This window comes from Talpa europaea, assembly GCF_964194135.1.
Source record: "Talpa europaea genome assembly, chromosome: 7".
Lineage (NCBI taxonomy): Eukaryota > Metazoa > Chordata > Mammalia > Eulipotyphla > Talpidae > Talpa > Talpa europaea.
The window spans coordinates 18,515,546-18,529,242 of NC_140074.1; positions in this window are offsets into that span (position 1 = coordinate 18,515,546).

Here is a 13,697-nt window from a genome sequence, read left to right on the forward strand (position 1 = left end):
GCATGATCCCTTCCAGCGCCATCCATGTTGCAGCAAATTGCATGTGTTTATCTTTTTTGAATGCTGAGTAATATTCCATGGTATATATGTACCACATCTTCTTGATCCAGTCATCTATTTTGGGGCATTTGGGTTGTTTCCAAAGCTTAGCTATTGTAAACAGTGCTGCTATAAACATAGGGGTGCAGGTGTTCTTAGGAATTGATGTTTCTGTGTCCTTTGGGTAAATACCTAGGAGTGGAATTGCTGGGTCATATGGAAGCTCTATGTTTAGTAGGTCCAGAAATCTCCACACAGCTTTCCACAGTGGTTGGACCAGTTTGCACTCCCACCAACAGTGCAGAAGAGTTCCTTTTTCTCCACACCCTCGCCAACATTTGTTGTTGCTAGTTTTTTTAATATGTGCCATTCTCACTGGTGTAAGATGGTATCTCATGGTAGTTTTGATTTGCATTTCCCTGATGACAAGTGATGTTGAACATTTTTTCATATGCCTGTTGGCCATTTGCATTTCCTCTTCAGAGAAGTTTCTTTTAAGCTCTTCTGCCCATTTTTTGACTGGATTATTTTCTTTGTTGTTGTTGAGACTCATCAGCTCTTTGCAGATTTTTGTGATCAGTCCTTTATCATTAGTGTTGGGTGCAAAAATGTTCTCCCAGTTGGTGGGGTTTCTCTTTGTTTTTGTTATTGTCTCTTTTGCTGTGCAAAAGCTCTTTAATTTGAGATAGTCCCACCTGTTTATCTTTGCCTTCACTATCACTGCTTTGGGTGATGTGTCTGTAAAGATGTCTTTGATGTGCAAATCACGTAGTGTTTCGCCTATATTTCCTTCTATATATTTTATGGTTTCAGGTCTTATGTCTAGTTCTTTAATCCATTTTGAGTTGATTTTTGTGTATGGTGTGAGGTGGTGGTCAAGCTTCATTCTTTTGCATGTAGCGACCCAGTTTTCCCAGCACCATTTATTGAACAAACTTTCTTTGCTCCAATGCATAGTCTTTGCTCCTTTGTCAAAGATTAGTTGACCATAAACCTGTGGGTTTATTTCTGGATTTTCTATTCGATTCCATTGGTCTGTATGTCTGTTCTTGTTCCAATACCATGCGGTTTTGATGATTATGGCTTTGTAGTATAGTTTGAAGTCTGGGAGTCTGATGCCTCCATTCCCTTCTTTTTTTTTCAGGAGAGCTTTGGCTATTCGGGGTTTTTTGTGATTCCATATGAATTTCATCAATAATTGTTCTATTTCTTTGAAGAATGACATTGAAATTTTGATTGGAATAGCATTGAATCTGTATATTGCTTTTGGAAGGATGGCCATTTTAATAATGTTTATTCTTCCAATCCATGAGCAGGGGATGTCTCTCCATTTCTTTGTGTCTTCTTCTATTTCTTTTAACAGTGTTTTATAGTTTTCTTTGTATAGGTCCTTTACCTCTTTTGTTAGATTTATTCCCAAATATTTGATTTTTTTTGTTTCAATAACAAAAGGGATGGTCTTTTTGATTTCTTCTTCTTCAGATTTATTGTTTGTGTATAGGAAGGCTACTGACTTTTGCGTGTTGATTTTGTATCCTGCCACTTTACTGAACTGATTGATGAGTTGAATTAGCTTTTCTGTGGAGTTTTTGGGGTTCTCTATGTATAATATCATATCGTCTGCAAATAGTGATAGTTTGACTTCTTCTTTTCCTATTTGGATTCCTTGGATGTCTTTCTCTTGTCTTATTGCCCTGGCTAGGACTTCCAGTATTATATTGAAAAGCAATGGTGAGAGTGGACATCCTTGTCTTGTTCCAGATCTTAATGGAATTGCTTTCAGCTTTTCACCATTGAGAATGATACTGGCTGTTGGCTTGTCATAGATGGCCTTTATGATGTTGAGGTACGTTCCTTGTATCCCAAGAATTTCAAGGGCTTTTATCATGAATGGGTGTTGCACTTTGTCGAAAGCTTTCTCAGCATCTATTGATATTATCATATGGTTTTTATATTTCTTTTTGTTGATGTGTTGGATAACGTTGATTGATTTTCGGATGTTAAACCATCCTTGTGCCCCTGGAATGAATCCAACTTGGTCGTGGTGAATTATCTTATGGATACATTGTTGGATTCTGATAGCTAAAATTTTATTGAGGATTTTTGCATCAGTGTTCATTAGGGAGATTGGCCTGTAGTTTTCCTTTTTTGTGTTGTCCTTGTTCGGTTTTGGTATTAGTGTAATGTTGGCTTCATAGAACGTGTTTGGTATTGTCCCTTCCTTCTCAATTTTTTGGAAGAGTTTGTGAAGGATAGGCACTAATTTGTCTCTGAATGTTTGGTAGAATTCATTTGTAAATCCATCAGGTCCTGGGCTTTTGTTTTTGGGGAGGTTTTTGATTACCATTTCAATTTCGCTAATTGTAATTGGTCTGTTTAGGTGTTCTATTTCTTCTTTATCTAGCTTTGGGTGATTGTAGAGTTGTAGGAATTTGTCCATCTCCTCTAGATTGTTAAACTTGTTTCCATATAACTGTTCATAGTAGTTACTGATTATTCTTTTGATTTCTGCTGTGTCCGTTGTGATTTCTCCTCTTTCATTGATGATCCTGTTTATTTGTGCTTTCTCCCTTTTTTCCTTTGTGAGCCTGGCTAGGGGTTTGTCTATTTTATTGATTTTTTCAAAGAACCAGCTCTTGGTTTCATTGATCTTTTGGATTGTTTTTTTAGTTTCAATTTCATTTATTTCTGCTTTGGTTTTTATTATTTCTTTTCTTCTACTGGTTTTGGGGTTTTTTTGTTGTTCTTTTTCTAGATCTTTGAGCTTCGAGATTAGGTTGTTTCTTTGCGTTCTTTCTTGTTTCTTGATGTGAGCTTCTATTGCTATATATTTTCCTCTTATTACTGCTTTTGCTGCATCCCATACATTTAGGATATTGGTGTCCTCCTTGTCGTTCAATTCAAAAAATTTTTTAATTTCTTCTTTGATCTCCTCATTAGTCCAATGGTCTTCCAGTAGTGTGGTTTTTAATCTCCATGAGGTAGGAAAGTTCCTTGCCTTCTTTTTATGGTTTATTTCTAGTTTGATGCCTTCATGGTCAGAAAAAATGGTTGATATGATTTCAATCTTGGTGTATCTGTTGATGTTTGTCTTGTGCCCCAGTATGTGATCGATCCTGGAGAATGATCCGTGTGCGCTTGAGAAAAATGTGTACTCCATTTTTTTGGGGTTTAGTGTTCTATAGATGTCTGTTAAGCCCAATTGCTCTAGGTCTTTATTTAGAGCTTTGGTTTCTTTACTTATTTTTTGTCTTGTTGATCTATCCATTGTTGATAGTGGTGTGTTGAAGTCTCCCACTACGTATGTGTTTTCTCTGATGTCTGTTTTCAGAGAGGACAACAGTTGTCTGATATATTTTGGTGCGCCTTCGTTTGGTGAGTATATGTTAATGAGTGTTATTTCTTCTTGAAGTATTGTCCCCTTGATCATAATGTAGTGACCATTGGGGTCTCTTTTTATCTTTTTGAGTTTGAAATCTGTTTTATCTGATATAAATATAGCTGTTCCTGCTTTCTTTTTTGGTCCATTTGCTTGTAGGATTGTTTTCCATCCTTTAACTTTGAGCCTATTTTTATCTTTTGTAGCTAAATGTGTTTCCTGGAGACAGCAAAAGGTTGGGTTTTGTTTCTTAATCCAGGCTGCAACTCTGTGTCTTTTTATTAAAGAGTTTAGTCCATTTACATTTAGAGTTAATATTGATATGTTAACATCTGTATTTGCCATTGTGTTTGTCTTTCCTTTGATTTTATTTATTTATTCTTTTAATAACTTTTTTTTTTTTTTTGGCCTTCTTTCATTGTTATTCGTCCCTCTGAGGTTCTGGCTTTAGGACTCCTTGTAGTATTTTTTGGAGTGGGGGTTTAGTTGCAATGAAATTCCGGAGTTTCTGTTTGTCTGGGAAGGTCCATATTCTTTCTTCAAAGAGGAAGGAGAGCTTTGCGGGATAGAGTATTCTTGGTTGGCATCTGTTTTCTTGGAGTCTGTTGACTATGTCCCTCCACTCTCTCCTTGCCCGTAGTGTTTCTTCGGAGAAGTCTGATGTCAGCCTGATTGGTTTTCCTTTGAATGTTATCTGTTTCTTCCCTCTTGCCAGCTTCATTATTTTTTCCTTGTCCTGGATTCTTGGGAGCTTTACTATTATGTGTCTTGCTGTATTTTTCCTTTCGTCGTGGAAGTTTGGTGTTCTTCTTGCTTCTTGTATATCAATTTTCAGCTCCTTCTTCACATTTGGGAAGTTCTCTTCAATTATCTCTTTGAATATTTTCTCTGTTCCTACATCTCTCTCCTCTCCTTCTGGTATTCCTATAACTCTTATATTTCCTTTCCTCATGGAGTCAGATAGTTCCCGAAGTCTTTCTTCGTTCTTTTTCCTTCGTACTTCTCTTTCCTTTTCTGTTTTGGTTCTTTTTATTTCTGTGTCTTCAAGATTACTTATTCGTTCTTCCATTTCATCTATTCTGCTTTCATTGCTTTTCCCAGAATTCTTTAGTTCTTCCATTAATTCTTTGATCTCCTGCATTTCTTTTACTTCCCTCTTTAGGGACTCAATTTCTTTCTTCTGACCATTGTTTTCCCTCTCTAGGGACTCAATTGCATTCTTCTGATCGTTGATTATTTTTCCCTTATCATTGTTTTCCTTTATGACTTCTGTCAGTTTTTTAATCACGGCAATTTTAAATTCTCTTTCTGGAAGGCTCAGAAATTCTTCCAAGTTATTGTCGTTGCAATCTGGGGGCTGGCTTTCTTTTTGTGGTGTGCTTTTTCTCTGGAGAGTTGCTAGGTTGCGTGTGGTTCTTCTCCTCCCTAATGTCTGTTTTCTAATTTGCCGTATGCGTTGGGACACTGTGTTGTTGGGACTTGCCGGCATCTTGGGTGGGTTTCTCTGTTCCCCTCTGGTTCTTCCAGGAGTCATCTGTCAGTTTCAAGCAGCCTTTACTGGAGAAAGGTCCCTGTTCTAAAATGCCGATGTGGGGACACACTCCCCTGTGCGCCTGGTCTGCCCCGGCGGTGGGTTCCTGCTCCCCTCTGGGCTTGGACTGCAGGCCAGAGGGGGTCTGGCGTGGGCGAACTTCCCCCGCTCACCTCTGGCTCCTGAGGAAGCCTTCTGCAGGTAGTCTTTACTGAAGAAATGTCCCTGTTCTAAAATGGTGATGTGGGACACACTCCCTGCGCTTCTGGTCTCAGGCACACTCTTCTGCGCGCCTGGTCTGCCCCGGCTGTGGGTGCTCGCTCTCCCTGTGGGTTCAGACTACTTGTTCAGAAGGGGCCCGGTGTGGGCTAACTCTCCAGCTGGCCACTAGCTCCTTCAGTAGCCTGTGCTGGGGTCAAGTCGCTAGGTGGCACCAGAGATCTCTCCTAGAGCCCTTGGGGAGCTGATTTTCCACCCCGTGGGACAGAGAGCAGAGCGGGGATGGTAGGGTACACCTCAACGGCTTTGGGGTGCTGTGTCTGCCTTATGCCCCACCGTCGTGGGGAACCCACGCCCCTAATTTCGTGCCCCGGGTCTCAGTTCCAAAGCCCTCAGTTCCAGGACGCGGGCTGTAGCCCAGATCAGTGGCGCGGGAATGGCGCCTTTTGAATCCCGCTCCCCTGCCTGGGCGCCTTGTTCCTGCTCACTCAGGGAGGGCCTCCGCCCGGGTCTCAGTTCCAAAGCCCTCAGTTCCAGGACGCGGGCTGTAGCCCAGATCAGTGGCGCGGGAATGGCGCCTTTTGAATCCCGCTCCCCTGCCTGGGCGCCTTGTTCCTGCTCACTCAGGGAGGGCCTCCGCCCGGGTCTCAGTTCCAAAGCCCTCAGTTCCAGGACGCGGGCTGTAGCCCAGATCAGTGGCGCGGGAATGGCGCCTTTTGAATCCCGCTCCCCTGCCTGGGCACCTTGTTCCTGCTCACTCAGGGAGGGCCTCCGCCGTCTCCCCGCAAGCCTAGGTCGCAGGCGCGGGGACCTGGGCAGCTGCAATCCGAGCGCTGCTTTCGCGCAAGCTTACCGGGCGGCCGGGGCTGTGTGCTGGTGCTGGTCTCCTCCTGGGGGGCGGGGCTCTCTTTAATGGCGCCTGGAGCTCACCTCCGCGGCGGATCCTGCAGGGTTCGCCTCAGCTCCCGTTCACGGGGTGTGGTGGCTGAAATAGTTCCTTTCCACTCACAGTCCCGCTTGCTGCATCCGTTTTTCTTGTTGGGAGTTTTGGTTTGTTGTTTCCCTCGTCTCTGCCGGTCGGAGAGTGCCGCCTCTGTGGGCGGGGGAGGGGAGCAGGGTTCTGCGCTTCCCTCCCTTCTCGTCCTCTTTTATGGCAACTTTCTTCTTCGGGCAGTTTGCTGGAGTCGTCCGTTTATCTTCCGTGTCCCAGTTCTCACTGGGACCTGCCGCTTTTCCTCCCTATTAACTTTTTTTAATGGGAGATCTTACTCGCAGCGTCTCCTCGCCGCCATGTTGCTCCGCCCCTTCCGGGAAATGCAAGAGAGATCTTTAATTTTCAATTCTTGCTTATATAATTTTATGACTGCCAGAAGGAAAAAGAAAATTATCAGATGGTTTCACTTACAGAAGGAATGTAGGGGGAACAATTAAGGAACCAGGGAAAAAATAATTATAATAAATCAAAAACAACAAATTAACAGGCAACTATTAATCAGAGACACTCTGCAGGGGAGGAGGAAGCAGAGGGATCAAAACAGGAGAGGGAATGTATTCTAAAACAAGGGGCGATGGCTGTGGAACCATATGGCTATGGTATGGCAAGGGTGAATAATTGGTAATGGGAATTTTGGGGGAACTACACCTGAAAAGAGAAAGCATGCAATGTACAAAAAGGAAGAGCAATGTAAAAAATATATACTTTAAAATTAACTTTAAAAAAAGATATACAAAAAAAATTTCTTAATGTTTAAAAAATTTTTTAAAATAAATATAAAGTCAATTAGTAGATAATAAATTCCCTTTTATAAATATAAAAATAATAATTTTATGGTTGCTCTTTCTGAGCCAATTAAATTTATTCATTCACCCATACGTTTATTCAGAAAACATTCATTGAAAATGTACTATATGCTAGGTTCTAAAACTATATTGAATATATAGGTGAATTTTACAATTTCTAGTCCCAAGAATCATACAGTGAGAGCTGCAATTTGTCTGTGATTGTATATGCATGTGTACACATGTGTGCATGTGTGCATGTATGTGTAACACCAGTACAGCGTGTTAAATGAATTGGGGAAGGTCCTTCACAAAGAAGGTCCTTTTCAGATAAAAAATATTTTGGAAGTTGCAGTGGAGGAAAGAAGTAGAGACAAGAGAAACAACATGGTTTGTCATTCAGAAATATGTACTTAACAGAGAAATTCAGTGAGTTTCGCTGAATGTTGGGGGTGGCAGAAAATGACTACTCATCAAGTATGTTCAATAAAGGACTCAAAATTGGAAGGAATTATAAACACTTTCCCCATCTATACTAACATTAGCTCTATATTTATTTACTGTAAATATCCACTGTGGCATCATAATGTTCTTACCTATTTGCAAAGTGAATAATCAACTTCCAATTTACTTGCTAGCAATTCACAAGTCACACAAAGAATTGCTAACACTTTGTGTCCTTGGTACTAGCTGTTGATAACTCATTCCTGTAAACTTTTGGGAGTTATTTCATTGTATAAAATGTTCTTGGAAGCACCAGTACACTGCTGGGTTATCATTTTCTTTAAAATCTCTCATGAGTAAATTAGTTGAAAAGTTCTATAATGGCTATGCTAAAAGAGAGCTTAAAATGATCAATTTGTTGTTATAATCAAGTAAGTGATTAAATATAATAGTAATAGCAGATTCCTCTTTTTTAAAATGGAGTAATCATGATTACAGAAGCCCAAATGTTTTATTTGGACATGTTCATTCTCACGTTTTTTAAACACAAAATTAAATATCTTCTCAAAATACAAATATTTATACATATACGACTTAATGGTATTACAGAACTCAACATCTCTAGTTTTTGGAATTAATATATGTACTATTCACCAATTTTGAAAACAATTTGTGTGTTCTGCTCAGTTGAAATAAAAATTAAATTTATGACATTATTTCATTGGCAAATTGAGTAGCTTAGCAATTGATCTCTATATCTTGGGATAAGAAACTCTTTATAAGTAACTATGGTCCTGCCAGAGTTTTCCCAGTGTAACCAGATCTCCAAGACCTGCCAAGTTCTAAGTGTAGTAGAATAAACACAGACACACTTTCAAGGAGAGAGTGTGCCAGTTTTTAATCATCCCTCTAATCACCTCCAACATCTGCCAGCTTTTCTCTTTCTGAAAAGTACAGCCACTTTTGCATGACCACCAAGAGGCAGGTGCAATATACAAAAAGCATGGTATGGTGCTTTCCAATTGAGACCCTCTTGGCTTTCAATTGAATGATGTCCCAGCCTGGTTTGGCTGAGATCAAATGGTTACACCCCTCCCCCACCATTCAATGTCACAACACCACAGGAGTACAGGAGACCTGAAGGGTTTTCTAACAGTTCCTGAAATAAAATAGCATAAAGGACAAACATCTGAAGAAGAGGTTCAGAATTCAAAAGGACAAAAAATGTAGGAAATGTATGTATAGACATTACACATACATGAACAAAAATAACAAATCACAGAAATTATATGATTCATCAATGAACCAGATGCCCTCATTTAAAATAGCAATTCTGAATGCAAATTAACTAGATAGGATGAAGTATTGGAGACAGTTTAAAAATCAGATTCAAAGAGTGCTCCTACTGGGGTTTGGCTTAGAATAAATCCTGCCTGAGTACCCTGAAATTCTGAGTTTAAATAATCAATTGCTATTGATTTTTTACTTTTGTTCTGCCAACATTTGGTTATTCCCTGGGTCACATAGCCTTGCCATTTGAGCCAAAGTCAATGAAGAATTTATTCATCCATTAGAATCTGTAGAGGTAAAACGTAATGCTGAAAAATTACATTTAAGATGTTCTACACTAAATATCAAACATTTTTATGTAGGATTTTAATATCCTTAACAAATCTATATTAAAGACACCAGCGAAATAAATATATCCCTTGTGAAAGACTGGTTTTGCTGACCTGAATTGCATTACCGAAGGAGAAAAATAACTTTAAAAAGAATCTAACAATAATGATTTTGGAGCTTATGGCAAGATTGTGAATATTAATTTTGTTCATATAACAATCATGAAGTGTTGTTGTAGTTTCTTTAGAGTTCTTGGAAATACCAGATACAAATAGAGCTTTATGGTTTGACCATTATTGTCTATGTTCATTTCAGTGATAAACTGTTAGTAAACGCAAAGATTTATGTAACAATACCAAAGAATAGCTCCCAGTTTTTCTAATCCTTAAAACTACTACTTGTGAAGACATCTCAATATGCTGGAAAAAGTTTGCTCATTCTTACTTATTTGCTCTAGACAGTCTCTTTAAATTTTGTGCAAAAACACCAAAATGCCTTGCACTGATTTTCAGAAAGCAGAACCCTCTAGCTCTATCAATAATCTCCAATATTAATATCAAATTGTGGTATTTTAAATAAAGTTCCATTCAATCATATTGTTTAATGATTAATTCTAAGACATCATAGCATTTCTTTTTAGATTCATTTGTTGATTTCTACATGGAAACATTTTTGAGAGTAATCATTACTATTAAGTGTGAATCACACTCTTACATCTTCGGGGATGTGAAGCACCCAAATTTGTGATTACACTACTGCCTGTGTTTGATCCCCAGCCAGAGAGCTAATCCACATATGGCACAGCAGACCTCTCCAGTCTCAACCACTTCTCCGCTCAGCAGTACATTTCAGTAATTCCAACTGTTCAGCTCCCCATTCTGTCTCTGGTGAATCCTCTCACACACACCCCTGCAACTTTAGCCTACACCCCAGCTCCCCAGCTCTTCAACACATAAATAAATAAATAAACAAACAAACAAATTTGTGATTACAGAAATTCCTGGATCTTCTACATTTTCCCAATTTTATGTGGCCTTGTACACTTTCAAAAATTTTCACATCACTTTTTTATTCTTTTCTCACATCAGACATTTTCTCTGTTTTACTCATGAGGAAATAAATACAAAAAAATTAAGTGAAACTAAGACTTAAAAGTGTTACTTGGAAAATCTAGATTAGAACCCACCATTTTCTAAACTAGATCACAATCTCTCTTTGCCCTTATAAAGAGTAATAAATCCTTTAACCTCATTAACTTCTAACAATGTTCCACAAATGTGATGAAATTTTAACCATACAATCTCAATCTGAAACAACGAAAATAGATGCCATTATACTCAACTTTTAAAAATCAATTTGTGAATATTAATTTATAATTAATTTAGGTATTAATTTAATACAGTACTAGATCGTATGAACAAAATTTTTCCTCCCAAATAAACAATGTATCTTACATTTCTAATTATAATTTTTTTTTAATTTTGAGTTATCAGAGAAGGTTAAGTCATGACCAAAATAGGCAAATATTTGCCACAGTTTATTTTCATTAACAACCATTAGAAACACACATATGGATTTTCCAACTCCATATCCCATCACCCAAAGCACATATCATTAAACAATTGCTTAGATTATTATAGATTTTTGTTCTTTTTCATACCAAATAATATATTCCTATATTAAGATTGACATTTTGAATCATGAGATATTTTTAACAAATAAAAAATTAAATGATTGACTAGCTCAACGTTTTCATTTTACAAATAAAAAATGCAGATTGCAAAGATAGATTCAACAGTGGGTTTGTGGGGTTTTTTTTGGGGGGGGGATGACTCTAAATGGTATTTTCTTTCTGCTTTTTCAAAACAGGAAAAAAAATTAAGTGAGGGTTTGTGTGGCATACAAGCGAACACAATTAAGGAAACCCTCATTGTTGTCTTCTGAATAGACTTGTCACATTACTATTCACAGCTTTGTCTAGTGACAGTAGAATATCAAAAAGATACTGAATAATATAGCAAAAATCTATTGTGCCACCGAGATCTAATCTTTGTCTGAATGTAATTGCCTTATTAAAAGATTTGCAAGCTTACTCTTTCTGTGATTCTAAAATAAGCCAAGAAAAACCACGCCATAAAACTGAAACCGTGGTCTCTATGATATGACAACAGCATGTAAGTCAAACTGAAAATTAAAACCCCATTGCAAGTTTCCCCAGCAATGGCATGGATGCTCCTAGTCATGCAATTATCCCTGGTGGTATGAATGGCATTTGGAAGACTTTCTTCCCATGAACTTAGCTTAGAGTGGCCGAGGAACTGCTTGTATAAGTATGAATGTCTGATTCAGATAGTAATTTATGTTATATGGCAGTGTCGGCTTCTTAGTACCTGTTCATTATAACTAATAGATTCAGGATAAGCTTCTTTGTCTTTTTTCCCCACCCCCTTCCCTGGAACATCTTGCTCTAAGACTTCCTAGGGGGAGAACAGTTTCACTCCTCAGAGGAAGCAAAGAAAGACTTGCATACACTAATGCCAATACTCATTACAATTTGTCAGCTTTAGTAAATAGCACAAGTAAGTGAAGCTTCCTTTTTTGCTGTTTGTTGTGCCCTTCAACCTTTTTTTTAAATGTATTATAATTTTATACTTTTATGATACTGTGAAAGTCACTGCTACCCACCCTCTTCGCTCAGAAATAATGACACACCGGGGCCTCCCTGGTGGTGCAAGGTGTTAAGACGCAGCACTATGAAGCTACCTGCAGTCACTGCAGCATGAGTTCAATCCCACCAGGGAGCTGACCCACATGGTGCAGCAAACATCTCCTGTCTTGCCTGCTGCTGTTCCCCTCAGCAGTGTATTTCAGTCAATCTGCCTGTTCTGCTTCCCACTCTGTCTCTGGTGAATCCTCTCACACCCTGCATCTCTGGCCTGTACCCCAGCTCTTGTATGCATAAATAAATCTTAAAAAAAAAAAAAACGCACCATGCATGCTCCTCACTAATAAGGCATTAATTCACTTCAGTTGTGGCCTCAAGTTCTTAATCTTTTTTTTAATAGAAACTATATACATTAGTGTCTAAAATGTATCATTAAGACAACCACTACAGAAACATACATATGTTAGAAGCAAGTTGGTTGGCTAAGGAGGGCCCAGTCCTATGTCCTATTTTCTCATGAAAGTTGTAAATCTGACTTCATTGAGGGCAGAGGGCTTACATTTACCCAATCAGGTAAGAGGCAAGAAAAGGCAAAAATGCACGTTGTCCAATATCCCCATGGATTTGCCCCCAGGTCTGTGAAGTTCCATCACAGATGTATCTCCCTTGGGCACAGTTCCGAATGTTATCTCAAACCCAACAGCTCTGACGGGGATCACCCTTCTTGTCCTAAATTGGAAGAAACTTTTAGACACCATGCTCTTGGCCCAAATTTGGTTTTATGTTTGGTTACAGCACTAAATAATCTAGAAGAAAAACGACATAATCTGGCCTGTTTATTTAATGAGATGTTGTCAGAAAAACTTCTTTAAAGGATGGGGAATTCAAATCCTCCAAAGTCAATGGTTGCCCAAACAAACTATGAACGGATAGAAGAAGTGGGATCTGGCTTCCCACATTCAGTAGCCACTCCACTTTGATGCCACAAAACAGAAGCTCTCTCTGAACTTCAAGTCCCACCAGGGATTTGTGGCCATCTCCAGTCATGTGTCCCTGAACCCAAATATCCATGGTGACTTCAGCAATTCTTTGAATGATCTTCAAGGGTTAATAAAGGATCGAACAGCAAGAGTGAACGTGGGGACTGCATACTGCCTTCTACGGCATCTTAATCCTTTAATCAAAGATTGTACCAGAATATCCAGTGAAAGGAATAAGATCCAAAAACAGTAAGAATTTTTTTTCTTCCTGACAAGCCTAAAGAGCAGACTACTATAGTGACTTTAAGAAGTATATTTTTCAAGGCCTCCCTTGTGGCTCAAGGGGTTAAGACACAGCACTATGAAGCTATGTGCAGCTTCTGCAGAACCAGTTCCAACCCTGGCCAGGCCAGGGAGGTGACCCAGCACTTCCATGCATAAATAAATCTTTTTTTAAAAAAAGCATATTTTCAAATAGGAAAATTCAGAGACAAAAAAAACAGTAGTCACCACGCTGGAGTGAGATGGAAAGTGGGAATTATACATTAAAGTGTATAGAATTCTTTTTTTTTAAAGATTTATTTATTTATGCATAAAAGAACTGCGGTGTGGGGGGTGAGAGGATTCACCAGAGACAGAATGGGGAGCAGAACAGGCAGATCCACTGAAATACATGGCTGAGGGGAGCAGCGGGCAATTCAGGAGAGGTCTTCTGTGCCATGTGAGTCAGCTCCCTGACCGGGGATTGAACTCATGCTGCAGTGGCTGCATATAGCTCCACAGGTTGTTACTTAACCTCTTGCGCCACCAGGGAGGCCCTATATAGAATTTCTGTTCAGGCTGTTAACAAAGTTCTGGAAATGGATAGTGGTGATGATTGCACAATATTGTGAACATACCAGTAAATTGTACACATATGTGGTTAAACCTATATTTATTGTTATAAATATTTTACCATAATAATAACAAAAAAATTTTAAGCATGCTCCCTCTGAGACAAGCTATAGTCAACATCTGACTATAAATCTAATATGTAAAATC